The sequence below is a fragment of the Protopterus annectens genome, chromosome 1.part1 (genome assembly GCF_019279795.1).
Source record: "Protopterus annectens isolate FY-2018-M chromosome 1.part1, PAN1.0, whole genome shotgun sequence".
Taxonomy (NCBI): Eukaryota; Metazoa; Chordata; order Ceratodontiformes; family Protopteridae; genus Protopterus; species Protopterus annectens.
The window spans coordinates 1,508,136,237-1,508,154,429 of record NC_056726.1 but is presented as its reverse complement, the minus strand read 5'-3'; positions in this window follow the sequence as shown (position 1 = coordinate 1,508,154,429).

Here is an 18,193-nt window from a genome sequence, read left to right as displayed (position 1 = left end):
CATACAGTCTTCACCTCAGCCAAGTGGAGGACAGACCTTTTCATCCCTTTGCACAAATGTGCAGTGTCCACCAATTCAGGAAACTGTAGATTCATCATCCTAACTGGCCTGATCTGCAAGGCTATGGAATGCATTGTCATGGACCTCATTAACAAGGACATTGGCAACCTTGAAACACTTGATTCCACATAGTTTGGTTTTGTCAAGGGGAGGTCACCCCTGTTAAATTGTGTCAACTTCTTTGACACAGTCACAAAAGCCATACATGAGGGGGAGATGGTGCACAATGCCTACCTTGACCTGGCCAAAGCCTTTGATACTATTCTCCACTGAGGTATAATAGATAAACTCTCTCAACTAGGCATCAATACATATGTTATAAGATGGGTAGCAAACTGGTTCACTCATAGAACCCACCTAGTCAAAATGTTATGGTTAGCACACATGACCAAGACTGTTATCTGATTATTTCAGGTGTAGGTTGTTTTCAAAAGAATATTGTTTTATGGTTGGACATATTAGTAAAAGAATTCATTAGGAACGCCTACCTCAAGCAGTAGACCCCCTAATGAGAGGTGTACCACAGGGATCAGTCTTCGGGTCTCTTTTGTTTGGGGTATACTTTTCTGAAGTGCAGGCCAAAACCAGTGGGCTATGGTTGACCAAGTTTGCAGATGTCTGCAAGGTGGGTGCTGTCATCAATTCCTCTAGCGATATGGACATCCTCCAACAGGGTCTCACCCAAACAAATGACTGATGCCAGAAACATGGCCTGAAACTGAATGCCAAAAATGCATCATCATCCCCTTTGGGCAGAGTGATGTCCCCACAAATTATCACATTATTTTATTAACAAGATCCTTAGCATGCGATCAGTTGTGAGGGACTTTGGCACCCAGGTTGTTAGCAAATTTACTTTTGACCACCATATCACCACCATTGTACAAAAAGCTTTCTGCATGACCCTCCTCATTAAGAACAGTATCTCATCCAGGGACAAGGAGGTCATAGCACCCCTGTTTTCTTCCCTTATAAGACCCATTATTGAGTACAGTGCCCCTTTCAGCATGTACCTCTCAAAGCACATGGAGCAGCTGGAATATCCAGGCACTCAAACATCTACCCTACACAGGTAAGCTAAAAGCTCTGTACATCTACTCAGTCTCATACAGACTCCTCGGAGGTGATCCCTGTCTGACATACAAAGCAATCTCAGACCCTGACTTGATGAGACTGCTGCAAATCTGCAAGTTAAGTTCCACTCGAGTAACCCTCATACACAACCTCCACCTGGTCTGTGACATCAATAGGACTTGGTGTGACAGATTTGTGTCCCAGAGATTCCCCCTTCTGTGGAAGAGACTCCCTCTCCACGTCAGGCAGAGCACCTCATTAACCATTTTTAAGCACAACCTGGATAACTGGATGGGGAACAGAAAATACACCCCTGGGATTCCACCTGTGTCCCTGCTGGACAGGGGCATCAGGTGCTGACTTGTCGGAACATGGGCTAAATAATTGGATAGGCTTATAAGGGCCTCAGGGCCAATAGCCTAGTAACTTCCAATGATCTTATGCATTTTCATTATATATACATCGTCTTTCAAAATGTGACATGAATATATTCGCATAAGTTGCAGCAAAGGAGACCCCAATGAAGTCCCACATTTTAGAAAACATAAATAGAACTATTATGTGTTGAATAAAATGGCAACAATGCAAGTACTAAAGATGCACGTGGTCTTCTAATAAATAACGTGCACCTGCTGTTAAATTAGCCATTCGGGAGTGGAAGAATAGAACGTTTTTACATCCATACTAATCAAAAATTATTTACTTTCCTAAATAAGAAGTCTAAATCTTTTCACAATTTCACCAGTACTATTTGCAAACAAGGGGCTTTCCTAATGAATTCTTTTACTAATATGTCCGACCATAAAACAATATTCTTTTGAAAACAATCTACTCCTTAAATAATCAGATAACAGTCTTGGTCATGTGTGCTAACCCTAACCCTAACTGTAACCCTAACCCTACATCTGCCCTAACCCTAACCATAATACATCACATTACTAAAAACCCTAAAGCAACGATTACTGAAGACAAAAGGTCACAGAACACAGACAGCACAAAGCATGCCCAACACTGACTCTGTCCCCTTACATATCCCTTACATTACCCTAACCCACAAAGCATGCACAACACTGACTCTGTCCCCTTACATATCCCTTACATTACCCCTAACCCACAAAGTATGCACAACTCCAACTGTATCCCCTTACCTCACCCTTACTCCTACCTTAACCTGTAAACACTCGTACAAACACAAAAACTGCTATAACACTGTCTTTCCCATCTTCACAACTGTTGCACTTCAGCTCTACTCGATTCATAGAAATAAGCATTCCCTCATTTGTTCACTCTCTTTTTTTTACACCCATAATAGGTTCATAGGTGTTCACTAGGCTAACAACCACAAGGGCCTTTTTAAGCCTGGCCATGCATACTAAATCTCTGACAAGCTCTGATACCCTTGATAAGTGTAAGCATGGGCCTGGGTGATGAACCATTTAGAGGTTACCTGTGTCCATCAGAGACTTAGGTGCCAAACCAGGGATGAATTTCAAGTTTCCCATCCAATTGTCCAAGTTACACTTGAATTGGATGGGGGTAGTGTATGGGATGCATACCTATCTCTCCAGCAAGTCCTAGTTATCACAGGCAAGATTTAAGTCTTTAGAATGGGTAATTCTGGTGTTATTTGTTTTGTGGATATGCAAGAGGTCCATCAGAGTGGGGTCTGACAATGCCCTGTATGCCAGGCATAGATCTCTCTTCAAAAGCCTGTAGGAGACAGAATACAGGGATATGGCCTTGAAGCGGTCTACATAGGACATATCATGCACATCATGTATTCTTTTAGTGAGGAACCTCTGTGGACATCAGACTGTTGAAAATGCCTGGTTAGGTACATACCAAAGGGGGCACTGTACTCAATGATAGGTCTGATGAATGCCAAATACAGTGGAACAATGACTTCCTTGGCCTTAGATGCCATACCTTTGTTTATAAGTTGTGCAGCATAGAATGATTTTTTCACCACTGTAGACACTATCTGTGTGTGTCCATAAGTCTCTGACTACTGAGTCAACTCTAAGGGGTGTGTTCTCAATTTGAGATTTTTGAGGGGAGACCTATGCCTGGCATAAAGGGCATTGTCAGACCCCACTCTGATGGACCTCCTGCATATCCACAAAACAAACAGCGCCAGAATTACCTGTTCTAAAGTCTTAAACCTTGCCTGTGATATAAATAGGACCTGCTGGACAGATAGGTATGTATCCCAGAGACTACCCCATCTTTGGAACAAGCTCCCCATCCATGTGAAGCAGAATTCTTCCCTAACCCAATTCAAGTGCAACTTGGATAATTGGATGGGAAACAGGAAATCCATCCCTGGTTTGGCACCTATGCCTCTAATGGACACAGACAACCTGTAAATTGTTCATCTCCCAGGCACATGCTTACACTTATCAAGGGTATCAGAACTTGTCAGAGATTTGGGATGCATGGTTAAGCTTAAAAAGGCCCTTGGGGTCATTAGGCTAGTAAACACATATGGACCTATGAACTTATACTGTCTCAAACTCAAAGGCGCAATGCTTCCTGGACATTATTAACACAAACACCCTGGAACAGATAGTGCATGCTCCAACCAGAGGATCAAACATACTGGATCTGGTACTCAACAACACTGGAGAGCATTGCACCCCCCCATATCATGTCCTCGCTAGATAGGTTGGATCACAAAGCTGTCTCCTTTCAAATAAAATCATCCCAGAAAACCCAGCTAAACCATCAACAGTTAAGTAACTATTCTAAGACAAACTATATCCTATTAAGTGACATTATGCTTGTTAAGGCTCCTCTAGCCCTGAGACCACAGCTACCTATGCAGAATTATTCACATAGTCATAAACAAACATGTAAATGGCTGCACAAAGGCTGTCATACCTAGCCAAAGTAAACCAAAAACAAACTCCACTGATGGAATCCTCACCTAAACAGGGTGTGTGTGTGTATATATATATATATATGTATATATATATATATATATATATATATATATATATATATATATATATATATCAAACTCATGGCCAAAATCATGTAGATAAACTCCCTTAAAAATATGTGGTGTCTTATAAAAGCAAACAAGAAATTAAGAAGTCTAATTAAGTCAAACCAATTGCCATGGAAATTAAAGCAAAGGCATTGCAACTCGAAAACAGTGGACCCATCCAAATTTGGCTTTGCTAAGGTAAGGTTATGACTACTTAACTTGGCAGATTTCTTTCAGATGGTCACTAAGGCAATGCACAAAGGTAAAGCGGTCCGTATTACACATCTTGTCCTAGCCAAGGCATTCAATACAATATAGGGTCGCAGTCCATATTACACATCTTGTCCTAGCCAAGGCATTCAATACAATATACGGTCGCAGTCCGTATTACACATCTTGTCCTAGCCAAGGCATTCAATGCAATATAGGGTCGCAGTCCATATTACACATCTTGTCCTAGCCAAGGCATTCAATACAATATACGGTCGCAGTCCGTATTACACATCTTGTCCTAGCCAAGGCATTCAATACAATATAGGGTCGCAGTCCATATTGCACATCTTGTCCTAGCCAAGGCATTCAATACAATATAGGGTCGCAGTCCATATTACACATCTTGTCCTAGCCAAGGCATTCAATACAATATACGGTCGCAGTCCGTATTACACATCTTGTCCTAGCCAAGGCATTCAATACAATATACGGTCGCAGTCCATATTACACATCTTGTCCTAGCCAAGGCATTCAATACAATATAGTGTCGCAGTCCGTATTACACATCTTGTCCTAGCCAAGGCATTCAATGCAATATAGGGTCATAGAAGGTTACTAAGTCGGTGGTCCTAGAGCCCTTATACACTTAGCCATATTTATCCCACTTGTCTGTGGTTAGGTGAGTGAAGTTCAAAGATGTATGGGTCTATGGTACTTAATACCAACTTCCTCTGTCCATAAGGGACATGGACACTACCCCGTGAACTTGTGGTCACCCATCCATTGATCTGGGTTGTGTTTGAAGAGAGTCAGGTAGGGGTTCTGTTTCATTTGAATTGGAAGCTTATTCCAGAAAAGTGGCTGTCTCTGAGAGATGTATCTGTCTCTCCAGTATGACATGTTCATGTCAGAGGCTAGGCTATGATCCCTGCAGCAAATGACCCTCCTGCAGTTTGATTTATGGATGCGTAGCGTTTCCATCAGGGCTGGGACAGAGACTGCCCTGTAAGCCAGACACAGGTCACCCATTAGCAACCTGTAGGAGGCAGAATACAGCGACAAGGCTTTCAGTCTTTCTGCATATGACTTGTTTTATGAACCCTGTAATTTATTGGTGAGAAAGTTCTGTGGTCTTTCCAATTGTTGCATATATCTGGTGAGGTTACACAAAAAAGGGAGCGTTGTGCTCAATTACTGGTCTGATGAGGGTATAATGGAATTATAACATCCACAGATCTAGATTCCTGAGTCAAAGTATGATTCAAGTTCATGAAATTAGTATTGTTCCAATCTTTGATGTTATCCAGAAATGCTCTTTGTAGCACCCGTAATTTGCCCAGTAATGACTCCTGCAATTCATACAGTTACATGTATTGGTAGCATATCTAAGCATGATTCTAAATTATTTTTATAAGACCTATTGCTCCTACTACTATTGGCACTGTCTGGGTATCCTTCTTGCACATTGCCCTCATTTTTGCCTGCAAATCCAGGTATTTTATAACTTTGTTTCTCTCTGTGTGAGACACTGTAGTCACTGGGTGTAGCAATTTCAGAGAGCAATGCTACTTCTGTCTTCTTTTCCAGTGCAACAGTCTTGCCACATTAGTATGCCATTCAGCATACAGTCCTTCTGCCATTAATATGTCACACCCAGCAACGAGGTGTGCAACTGTTTCCAATTCTGTTTTACAAAACCTACATTTGTCTGTTCTAAATGTTCAAGGGACTTTGTAAACCAACATGTACATAGTGTATTGTCTTTGGCTGCCAACATTAACCTTTCATCTCTTGGTTTAAATTCACCTCTCCTTGACCATTCCTGTGTTTGATCCTGATCAACATGAAGTTGTTCCAAGAGTTTTCTATATTTGCAACTGCATTCATGCATTTTCCACATCTCTTGCCTTCTCATCTGATCCTTCAGCTTACATTATCTCTTTTTTTTATCTACTTCTGGTTTGATTTCCAATATGCTTCTGCTAAGTAAGCAGGCAAAGTCATCTTAGATTTATTCTCCTTATGCTTCAAAATGTTTACTACATTTGGATCTTGTGAGGTCAGCAGCTATGTGTGCAGTCCCACAATTGCAGATCTATACATGTAATCAGTTTCAAGGAATCCCATACCTCCTCCAGATTAGGGAATATACAGTCTTGATATGCACTGACTGTTATAAATCATTTGAGCATGAAACATTTATTTATTTTGTTTTTATTTCACATTTGTTTACCGGGATTGTCCAAGTGGACAGCTGGTGTCCGTTCTCAGCGAAGGCCCAGGGAGAAAAGCTCCACAAGTACAGTAGTTGCAGCATTTAGTGTAAACAATAACAAGTTACACAAGAATTGTTAACATTGTAATACAATGTGTAACAATGTTGCAAGGAGAAATAGAACACATGAAATATCTTTTTTTCTTGTTTTCCTGTCTAACTGATCAGACACCTATTTTGACCAGTCAGTCACTCCAAAACAGCAAATTAGGACAGGAAGAGCAAATTGGTTTATAGCTTGGACGTTGTTCATAGACATCAATGCTGTTTCCAGTATTAATTTGTCTTCTAAAATATTCCTTACTAAGTTTTATTTGCATTTGTTCATGTTTTATTGTCGATCCTTCATCAGTTCATAAATATTTATACACTCCCTCTTGCTCAAGTTCTATTATATCACATTCCTGCCTCAAACTGATGATTTCTTGGTCCTGCAGCTTCCTGCTTTAAAGGTTGCTTTTGCACATTTATCAAGACCAAAGGACATTCTTATGTCATCTGAAAAAGTTTTGATGACTTACAATCATGCTTTCAGTTCTTCATCTGATGAACTATACAATTTTAAATGATCTGCAAAAAGCAGATGAGAAATCTTTATACTTTGTTGTTTTCTGGGAGCCAAGTTCTAGCCATGACCTAATCTATGAAGTAGTCAGCTTAATGGGTTAAGAGCAAGATAAAAGAGCAGTGGTGACAGTCACCCTTGACTATCCTCCTTTGAATTTTTATCTATGAAATAATAATTTGTCTTTTATCATGGCTAAACTGCAAAGTGGTTTGCCACAGCTTCTTGGTCACTGTGATGCAGTTTATGAGTGTAGGGTGCATCTTATACATTTTTAAGCACTCCTTTATCCATGAATGTGTGATACTGTCAAATGCTTTTTTGTAGTATATCCATGCTATACTTAGATTATTTCACTTTTTACAGTTCTCCGTTATCAGTTTAACAACAAATGATCCTTTGTTCCATATGACTTTATTTTGTTACCCTTTTCTTCTAAATGACTATAAACTCTGTTGGCATCAGTTCCAGTGTATAGTTTATACATCATCGGAAGACATGTTATTGGTCTATAGTTTTTTAGATATCTTGCAGGTTTGCTCTTAAGTAGGAGCATTTTTTTTCCTGCTGGTGTCTGTTCAGGGTGTGCATATAAATAGTTCTTACTTATGGCTAAATCTTCATGCAAAAATGTTAAAACTTTTAGCCAGAAGTTAGGTACTGCACCTGGGCCTGGGGGTTTGCAGTTAGTGGCTTTTCTTAACTTTGTTTTAATCTCTCTGGCCGTTACTTCATCCCGTTTCATATCCTGTACGTTTCGACTTCTTATCTAAAACTTAGAAATGTCACAAAGAAACTTATAACCGACAAAACATCCTACTTTTCCTCTAAATTCTCTCCCAAAATACCAACCCCAAAAATTCTGGAAATCAGCACCCTCCCTTCTGAATCCTGGTAACATCCAAAATCCTTCACCTTAGTTACAGCCTGAATTCAAATTGCTGGAACTTGTGTTCCGAGAGACTGCCTTACTGACTATTTGCAAATATACAGAGCTCAGTATATTTTTTTGGTTTTAAAGTTTGTACTGTTAGTTGTTGCTTAGATTCCACCCACCCTCCCTATTTATGGCTTGTAGTTTAAATTTGGTTGCTTTTGCAGTTGCCTGCCCTACTGTAGATTTGATCTGGGACACTCCCCCAGCCCCATCTCTTTACCACATTCTACCTTGCACTTGTTTTTAGTCCTTTTTAATTTACTTGCATTTTTTAAACTGTGTTTGGTCTGATATTGCTACATACTCAAGTGTGCTAGCTTGCACTGCATGTGAATTGTTTTTACTACTGTTTTTGCTACTTTTCTGTAAAAAAAAAAAAACTGTAAGCCTGTTTCCTACCTTTCCTGTAACTAGTGTTCCAGATACAGATTTGCTGTATCCAGTACGGTATGTAAGCTTCTGAACCCCCCAAGCCTTTCTGTGTTGGAGGGAAGCCTTCTAGCTTATCAGTGGGAGTGGTAAGCACTAGGTAACCTGTCTACCACATACAGAGTGGTTCTGGCCCAGAAATTGTAGTTATTGGCCATTTGGGCATCTTCCATCTCTCTCAATTTTCTGATTTGAAAGCCTGCATTTACACTTTTTTCTGTCCTGTGACACTAGTGCAGATATAGATTCTTAGTTTTAGCACTTAAATTTGCTTATTCATGCTCAGCACTTGTTCAGAACTTGTAAGCATTAAATAAGCTACTAATTACTACAGCACTCAATCTTCCTCATTATCTAGAGGTTAACAGTTTTTGTACTTACTTTTCTAACTTGCTTAGAGAAAAACAGCTCTTGTACTCACTTTCCTCACTTATCTAGAGGGAAATAGTTTTCTATTCAGGCATGCCCAAAGGTCAGCTCCCAGTGGTCTCTCCTGTCTATCTGATGAATCTGGGCATCTTGAGGCAAAGTAGAAATTGCCTCATGTACACAGACAACCCTCTCCTCCTACCACCCAACACTATAACCTGTGAGAGATGCACTTATCTAGCCAAACTGGAGGTAAAGCTCTCTCCAACCAAGACGGAACTTGACAGTCATGAGGAGAAGGTAAATATTTGCACCACACAACACTCATCATATAGTCTCACTAAATCTACACCACCAAAATCCACACATAGTAACACAAAAACATTTGTGGAGGCTCTCAATAATAATCTATCTAAACAACAGAGACCTCTAAAGCAGAAATGCAAGCAACCTCCATCCCCCAACACAACCCAAATGACACATAGCCCACAGAATCAGTGTGCCACTCAACCACAGCCAATAAGGCAAAACAACGTACCCAACACACTAGTCATAGGTGACTCTATAGTCAGGCACACTGATGTCCCACTCACCAGGTTAAACAAGGAAAAGGTTACCGTCAGCTGCCTGTCGGGTGCCAGGATCCATCATATAACCCATGCACTCAGGTCACTCCACAACAAGTACAAATATGACTCTGTTATTGTTCATGTTGGTGTGAATGACCCGAGATGTACCTCCCTGGACTACATGAAAAGAGACATGGAAGAGCTCTCTGATCTTGTAGCCCAGGCAGGTATTACCCTAGTCCTGAGTAGCATTCTGCCATCACCCAAAAAGACACCGCAGTACAAGGACAAAATGATTGACTTTAAAATTTGGCTCAGCTTCTGGTGTCATTCTAAGGGGATCCAGTATCTGTCTGCTTGGGATGACATGGTCGACAGACCATGATGCTTTGCCACAGATGGGCCTGCACCTGTTGCCCCTGGGATTCCGGATACTGGCTAAGGCTCTTGCTGCCCCTATAGTGCTTTTTTTAGGCAGGGTTCAAATAACAAATTCACCACCGTAACAGGAACAGGCAAGCAAAAACTGACGGTAATGCTACTCAATGCTAGAAGTCTAAATCTCAAAATGCACTCACTCGAGGCACTCCTTAAAATGGAGAACATCAATATCTGTGCAGTGACTGAGACCTGGTTCAAGGCTCCAGAGAGCACCCCTGCACTACCAGGCTATAACTCATACCAGACTTTTCGGCCATGTAACATGGACCAAAACACCAAAGGTGGAGGTGTGTCCATATTCATTAAGGATATCCACACCTCCAGGTTAGTTGCTCAGCATAATGCATCTGAGGTTATCCAAGTGCAACTAACTCTGGGCAAAACTGCAGTCCAAATTGTAGCTTGCTACAGATCACCCACCATGCCCCAGGATTCCCACTCCTCTTTTCTTGATGTACTGGAAAATATTAGGGTTCAACCAAACACCCTAATAATGGGCAACTTCAACTACCCCACTATTAACTGGGACAACTACTCATGTACCAATTCCTTAGCTCAATGCTTTCTGGAATTCATAAACTCCAATGCTGTAGATCAACTTATCCACACCCCCACCAGGGGCAACAATATCCTAGACCTAGTCATTACCAACATGAGTGACCGGTGTTCCACACCTGAAGTCAACTCCTCGTTGGTCCGATCTGACCATAAGCTTATCACCCTTGATATCCACATCTCACCCCCATCCCCCATTAAGGAAACCACAGTAAAAAAATTTCTCCACAGCCAACTTCATGCTTCTTAAGACAGAAGTGGTGAATTTCATGACACCCATCCAGATGGACAATACAGTTACAACTGCTGAATCCTACAAAAATGCACTGTATAAGCTATCCCAAACTGAACCAAGAAGCTATCCTCCAAAAAAGGAAGCCAATCTGGTGGTCCCCTGCCATAAACAAACTGTACAACAGAAGGAAGAAACTGTTGCAAAAGAGTAAAATCCCATAAGTGGAGGAGCTCTCTGGTCAGCCTCAGTAAGAAGCTGAGATCCCTTATAAAATCCTCCAAAGCTAGCTACGAAAACAAAATCACCACTAAATCCAAGGACAACCACAAAGCATTCTATAGCTATGTGAAGAATCTCAATGGCAACACCCATATCTGCTCCGAGTTACAGCAGAAAGGAACGAAAATTACAGAACCAACTGATATTGCCAACATCCTGGCAGATAGGTTCAGTGCTAACTTTACCCCCCCCCTCTCACCCCCTAAAGGGCCCATATCTATATAGGAAGAATGCAGAGTCTCTGTAATCACAACTATGCAGGTAAAAGCTGCACTCTCTAAAGCCAAAAACACAGCATCCATGGGACCTGACAACATCCCAGGCTGAGGTTTGCACGAACTTCAGAACGAAATGGCTTCCCACTTAAGCACCAAGTTCAATAATAGCCTCGTATCAGGCTTTGTGCCCACTGAATGGCACACAGCAACAGTTATCCCACTCCACAAAGGGGGAGTCACCACTGATCCCGGGAACTATCGACCTATTAGCCTGACAAGCTTGGTCTGCAAGGCCATGGAACATATCATCATGGAACTCATAAACAAAGATATTGGTAACCTCCAAACTCTGGATCCCACCCAGTTCAGGTTTGTGAAAGACAGATCATGCCTCCTGAAACTGATTGACTTCTTTGAGGCAGTCACCAAAGCTGTGGATGAGGGTAAGGTTGTTCACACAGCCTATCTTGACCTCACCAAGGCTTTCGACACCATCCCCCATTCTGGAATTATAGCTAAATTCACCAAACTAGGTATAAATTCCTACATCACAAGATGGGTTGCCAACTGGCTTACTGACAGAACCCACACTGTAAAAATTGCAGACTCCAAATCTGACCTCAAAGCAGTGACAAGTGGAGTACCACAGGGTTCCGTCCTGGGACCTCTCCTGTTTGGTATCTACTTCTCTGATGTACAGGCTAACACAGAAGGCATCTGGCCAATTAAGTTCACAGATGACTGCAAACTAGAAGCCATAGTCATGTCCCCAAATGATGTGGACATCCTACAGAAGGGCCTCACTGAGACAGATGCCTGGTGTCAGAGCCATGGCCTCAAGCTCAATGCCAAAAAGTGCAGTGTCATCAGCTTTGGTAAAAAGTCTATACCCATGAACTACCACATAGGCAGCAATCTACTTAACACCAAATGCATGATAAAAGACCTTGGGACCCAGGTGGACAGTAGTCTCTCCTTTGATAGTCACATCACCACAGTAGTCAGGAAGTCCTTCTACGTGGCACACCTCATCATAAAAGGTTTCTCATCCAGGAAAAAAGAGGTCATTGTTCCCCTCTACTCATTAGACCCATTATAGAGTACAATGCCCCTTTTGGAATGTACCTCACAAGACATCTGCAGCAGCTGGAAAGGCCACAGAAGTACCTCACAAAAAGGATTACTGGCCTCAAATAAATGCCCTACACTGACCACCTCAAAAACTCCAGCTTTACTCTGTAGCATACTGCCTACTCCAAGGTGATCTCTGCCTAACATATAAAGCTATGGCAGACCTAGAGCTGGTGGACATGCTACACCTAAAGAAATCCCAATTCCTCTGAGCTACATACTCTAGGGACCTAAACCTTGTCACCACAATAAACAGGACATGCTGGAGGGATAGATTCCTGTCCCAGAGACTTCCTATAATTTGGAACAAGCTACTCATCTATGTCAAGCAAAGTTCTTCATTAGCACACTTCAAGAAAAATCTTGATGAGTGGATGGGAAATAGGAACTACACCCCGGGGGTCACTTCTGTGTCTCTGCTTGACAGTGGCACAGGAAAATAACTTTCTTGAGTGGCATAAGCCATGGAACCTTGTTGGCTAGGCTTACATAGGCACTTGGGCCGATAGCCTAGTACAATCCTATGAACCTATGAACCTGCACCCGACAAAAACTCTGTCCAGATCTCCCAAATATTCAATAACCACTTTATTGACACCATCCAAAAACTAATCAAGGAAATACCATCAAAAACAAATCCCACCCCTACCACTAACACAATAGACCCACTATTCCCCATAAATGACTCTCTAATTAACTCACCTTTTTCTTTCCAACCTGTGCCTACACCCCTTATTCAAAATTTCTAACCAAAGTAAAACCCAGCTCACTCTCAGTCAATAACTTGCCACCAGAATACTTACAACTAGCAGCCAAGACAATTGGCTACCCAGTCAGCACTCTTAACAATCACTCCATTACTGAATCATATATCCCCCTACTATGGAAAAAAATCCATAGTTACCCATCTTCAAAAAGGTGGTAATGCCCAAAATCTTCAAACTACCACCCCATCTCTATCCTCTCCCCACTATCAAAAATACTAGAAAAATCCATTCAAACCCAACTACTAAATCACCTTGTCAAAAACAAACTCTTATCTCCCACTCAGGATGGATTCCACCCAGGCCATAGCACTACCTCAGCCCTACTCTCGTTTACTGACATAGTGAACGAATGTCCTGACACTGGCTCATCCAGTTCTGTACTCCTGCTTGACCTTACAAAAGCTTTCGACACTGTATCTCAGCCTAAGCTTTTACAACACCTACAGAAACTTGTCTGCTCCCATACTGTAATAACAGGGTTTTCATCCTACCTAAACAACAGACAACAATCAGTTAGATGACAAAACCAACTATCTGATGTCTTAGTAAACAACACAGGTGTCCCACAAGGATCCATATTAGGACCAATACTTTTTAACATTTTCATTAATGATCTACATAAAACCTCCCAGGACAGCATACTAATTCAGCATGCAGATGATTCAGCTATCATCTCATCCTCGCATGATTTCACCAACCTCCAAAAAATAACCCAAGACAATTTCTCCTCTATAGAAAACTGGCTGAATGACTCTCAATTAATGTTTAACCTCCCAAAAATCGATACTGTTATTATTCTTATCAAAACCTCCAACTACAGAATTCAAAATTCTCTACCACAACAAAACAGTAATCAAACAGATACAATTCACAAAACTACTAGAAATTACTATCAATAACAAACTCTCCTTTGAACAACATACATTGAACACGGTAAAGAAGACACATTTCAAGCTAGGGAAATTATAACAGCATAGACTATACCTTGATAAGCAAACTAAGAACAAACTAGCAAACACTTTGCTCATTCCATCCGTTATGTACGGTAGCCCCATTCTCACCACCCTCCATACATCACTTAGTAGTAAGCTACAACAATGCTACTATAAAATAGCAAAATTTGCATCAAACTTGCCCAATTGCTCACACCACTGTACTGCTCTCTCAAACTTACCCTGGCTAGAATTCCACCACTACCGCCAATTCACTCAACTCTCTATGGCCCATAAATTAATTTTACAACCCGAGAGCTGCCCTGCTCTTCAATCCATCTTACACACATATATCCACACTTGATCCCTCTGCTCTTCAGAGAAAACCCTATTAAATTTAGCCAAACCCAACAAGAGAGCAGGACAATTACTATATTCATACAACATAGCCAAACTATGGAATACCCTCCACTCCCCTCTAGCATTGCCCAGCTAGACTCCCCAAAGCCCTTTAAAACTGCACTAAAAACATACTTGTTACAAAACCCAAGCTGTACGTGTAATCTACACTGTAAAACCCCTTAAATAGATAGCCAACTAAACAAGAACCCGACGTTGTAACACCTCTCATTTCATCTTTACTCAAGTACTAGAAGACCTTATTATTTGGCCATCTCAAAGTATATAATTTCTGTGTTATAGTTTTTTAACTGTAATTTTGAAGCTTGCTGAATAATATATGTAACATCTGTTTTGCAATTGTATACTTTTCTGTAATACTCACTTGTTTTGTTTTTGTTTTAAAACTGTGGAGCCTTTTTTCCCCAGATCTGTAATCTAACTATATCACTCTTGTCGTATTGTTAATTGTGGAGCTTTTCTCCCCGGGCCTCCACTGAAAATGGATCCAGTGCCCAGTGGACTTTCCCAGTCAACAAATGCCAATAAATAAATAATTATTCTTTCTTTTACTTCTTCCATCCATGTAGCATCTTTGCTATGTTCCACAGGATCTTCATAGATATTTCCCCAATTGTATCTATTTCTTCTTTTTTTGGTGGTGTTTCAGTTTCTTTTGCCTTGCTTCCAATTCTCTATAAAATTTGTTTGGGTCATCAATAAATTACTTATTTTTTACTTTTTCTTTATATTTATCTGCATATCTTCTACATTTTTCTGTTTGTGCTGATATTTTTAGTTTATTATTTGCAATAGTCCACAATAGATCCTGATCTGTTCTGATACTGTACACTGTTTTGATCATGTCTATCCTTCTGAGTATTTTGTTGATCTGTTTAAGTTTGCCTTGAGAAATAAATTCCAAACAGTAAGTGGCCCAGCAGAGAACCTGTGGTATGCCACTGGTGACTGGTCTTTTTCTAGAGGTGAAGTCCATAATGATTCTTTCAATGGCCTTGGAGATGAGGTTAGTCAAGATTATGGGCCTATAATTCCCAGGGTTGGTTGATGGCCCCCCTTTGTGCAGAGGGATTACTGTTACTGTTCTCCATTCTGCTGGAATATAGCCAGTTCACAGGCTGTGGTTAAACAGGGATCCAAGTGGGTGTGCTAGATCATGTTTTAAGTTATTTGAAAGGCAACCAGGGATGTCATCTGGTCCCATTGATACCATGTTATTGGCCTTGGAAAGCACTAAGACTACCTGCTCTCTTGAGGTAATAGGCTGAGTAATGGTGGCAGGTATACTTTGGGGGATGACTGGAGAGAACAGGAGAGTGACGTTTGCTCCAAATCTGTTGGCTAGCAGGTTGGCTATTACCTTCAGGTGAGTATCTGTGGTGCCATCCACAACTAGTTCAGCTGATATCTGAGTATCCCATTTAGATTTCATGTGTAGTTAAAGAATGCCTTGGGATTATCCTTAGCTAGGTAGGTTATTTTTGTTTCATAATTAGCTTTGGAGGACTTAATAAGATCCCTAATTTGTATGTTTACGTTAAAGAGGGATTTCTTCCATTGCTGAGCCAGTAACCTCTTGTTCTTGGACATTAACTTCTTTTTCTTGTTGAATACCCTGTTTATACTAGGGGCCCACCAGGGTGGCTTGTTCTGTTGGAAAGCTGTGGTTTTAATCCGGTCAAGTACAGACGACGCTATACAACTGTTTAAGTAGTTATACAGAGCATCGGTGTACACCTCTGCATAGAAGTCCATGTTATCTGCAATTGAGAGGGCTTTGAAACTTTTTATACCATCACTTGTATCCCACTCAGGTATTACTGACAAGCTCTCTGAGCTAGGCATAAATCCCTACATAACTTGCTGGATTGTTGGCTGACACACAGACAGAACCTAAGAAGTCAAGATCATCTCCACCAAGAGACTGAACACCAGCAGAGTACCCAAGGGCTCAGTGCTGGGCTGGCTCCTGTTTGGAATCTACTTCACAGAAGTCAAGGCTATGGTTCAAGGTCTCTGACTTACCAAGTTAACAGATGACAGTAAAATGGTAGCTATTATATATTCCCCCAAGACACCAACATCTTGCAAGTGGGTTGAACACAGATAAATGACTAGTGCCATGGCCTAACATTCAATGCCAAAAAATGCATTATAATGCTCTTTGGGTAGCTGCCAACCCAAGTTAAGCATTCCATCAATAAAACACAATAAGAGTTGGCCTAATAGTACAGGATCCAGGAAAATACGTAGACAGCAGTCTGGCCTTTAGCCAACAGCTAAGATAGTAAGAAAATCATTCTATGTCACCCAACTTATAGGTAAGAGTAAGGCATCCAGGTCCATGAACATTCTGGTACCCCTCTATTTAGCCCTTATCAGATCTGTCACTGAATACAATACCCCCTTTGGTATATATCTAACCAGGCACTTGCAACAGTTGGAATGCCCAAAAAAATGTCTCACCAGGAGAATTCAAGGCATGAACACCCTGCCCTACACTGATTGCCTAAAAGCTCTGTCACTGTATTTAGTCTCTTACAGGCTGCTGAGAGGGGATCTTTGGCCGGCTTACAGAGCTTCCTCAGACCCATCCCCAATGGGTCAGTTACACATGTAGAAAACAAACAGCACCAGAAACACTAGATCCAGGGATCTGAACTTTGCTTGTGACATAAACAGAGTTTGCTGGAGAGACAGTTATGTGTCCCAAATGATCCCTGCTCTATGAAATAATATTATTTATTTATTGGTCTTTGTTTACCGGGAAAACTCTGACTGGGTAAAACACATTTTCTTCTTACACATTATGCACATTTATAAATGCAGGGTAAAACATTTGTATAGGCTCTCCATCCATGTAAAACAAAGTTCATCTCTGACCCTGTTGAAATGAAACCTTGACAGTTAGATGGGAAATTGTAAATTTAGCCTGGCCTGGCCTCCATATACATTTTGGACAGAGGTTGTCAAAAAGAAAAGTATTATCCAGATGAATGCCCCCCCACACAAATCCTTAGTTACCTCCCTATGAACGTGCCCCCGGTATAGACATCTCTTGTTAATAGGGACTCAAATGATTTGGAATGTGCAGCTAGGCTTGTAAGGGCCTTGGTGGTTATTAGCTTAGTAATGACCTATAAACCTATGAACTTGTAAACTCCATATATATGATAAGGTGAATAAAGTGGTGAATAAATAGTGATGAGACAAGGTTTCAGAAGAAAATCAGGGTGCTCTGACAAAGAAACAAAGAAGGGTTGGTTTTAGTTAGGTATTTCTTGCAGAATGTAGGAAGACAAACAGATGAATAATGAGACTCCTAAACTGTTGCAGGAACTGGTTCTTAAAAATTCTCCTGCTGATGTTTGGTAGAGAAAGAGTTCATAACCCCCCTATGCTTGAGAGCAAAAGAAGTTATACCCCCCTGTACATGGCACTTATCCAGCCCATAATTGGGTATAGCGCCCCATTCAGTATGTATCGTACTAAGCATCTACAGCAATTACAGAGACCTCAGAGGTTTCTAACAAAAAACAAAAGGGCGTCCAACATGTGCCTTACATGGACCAGCTAAAGTCCCTGTCACTATACTATGTATCATATAGACTTCTTAGGGGAGACTTATGCCTGGCCTACTGAGCAATCCAAACCTAATGAACTTGCTGCATACACATAAATCAAATCAGACTAGGGCTACCCATTCAAGGGATATGGGATGAGACTTAAATAGGA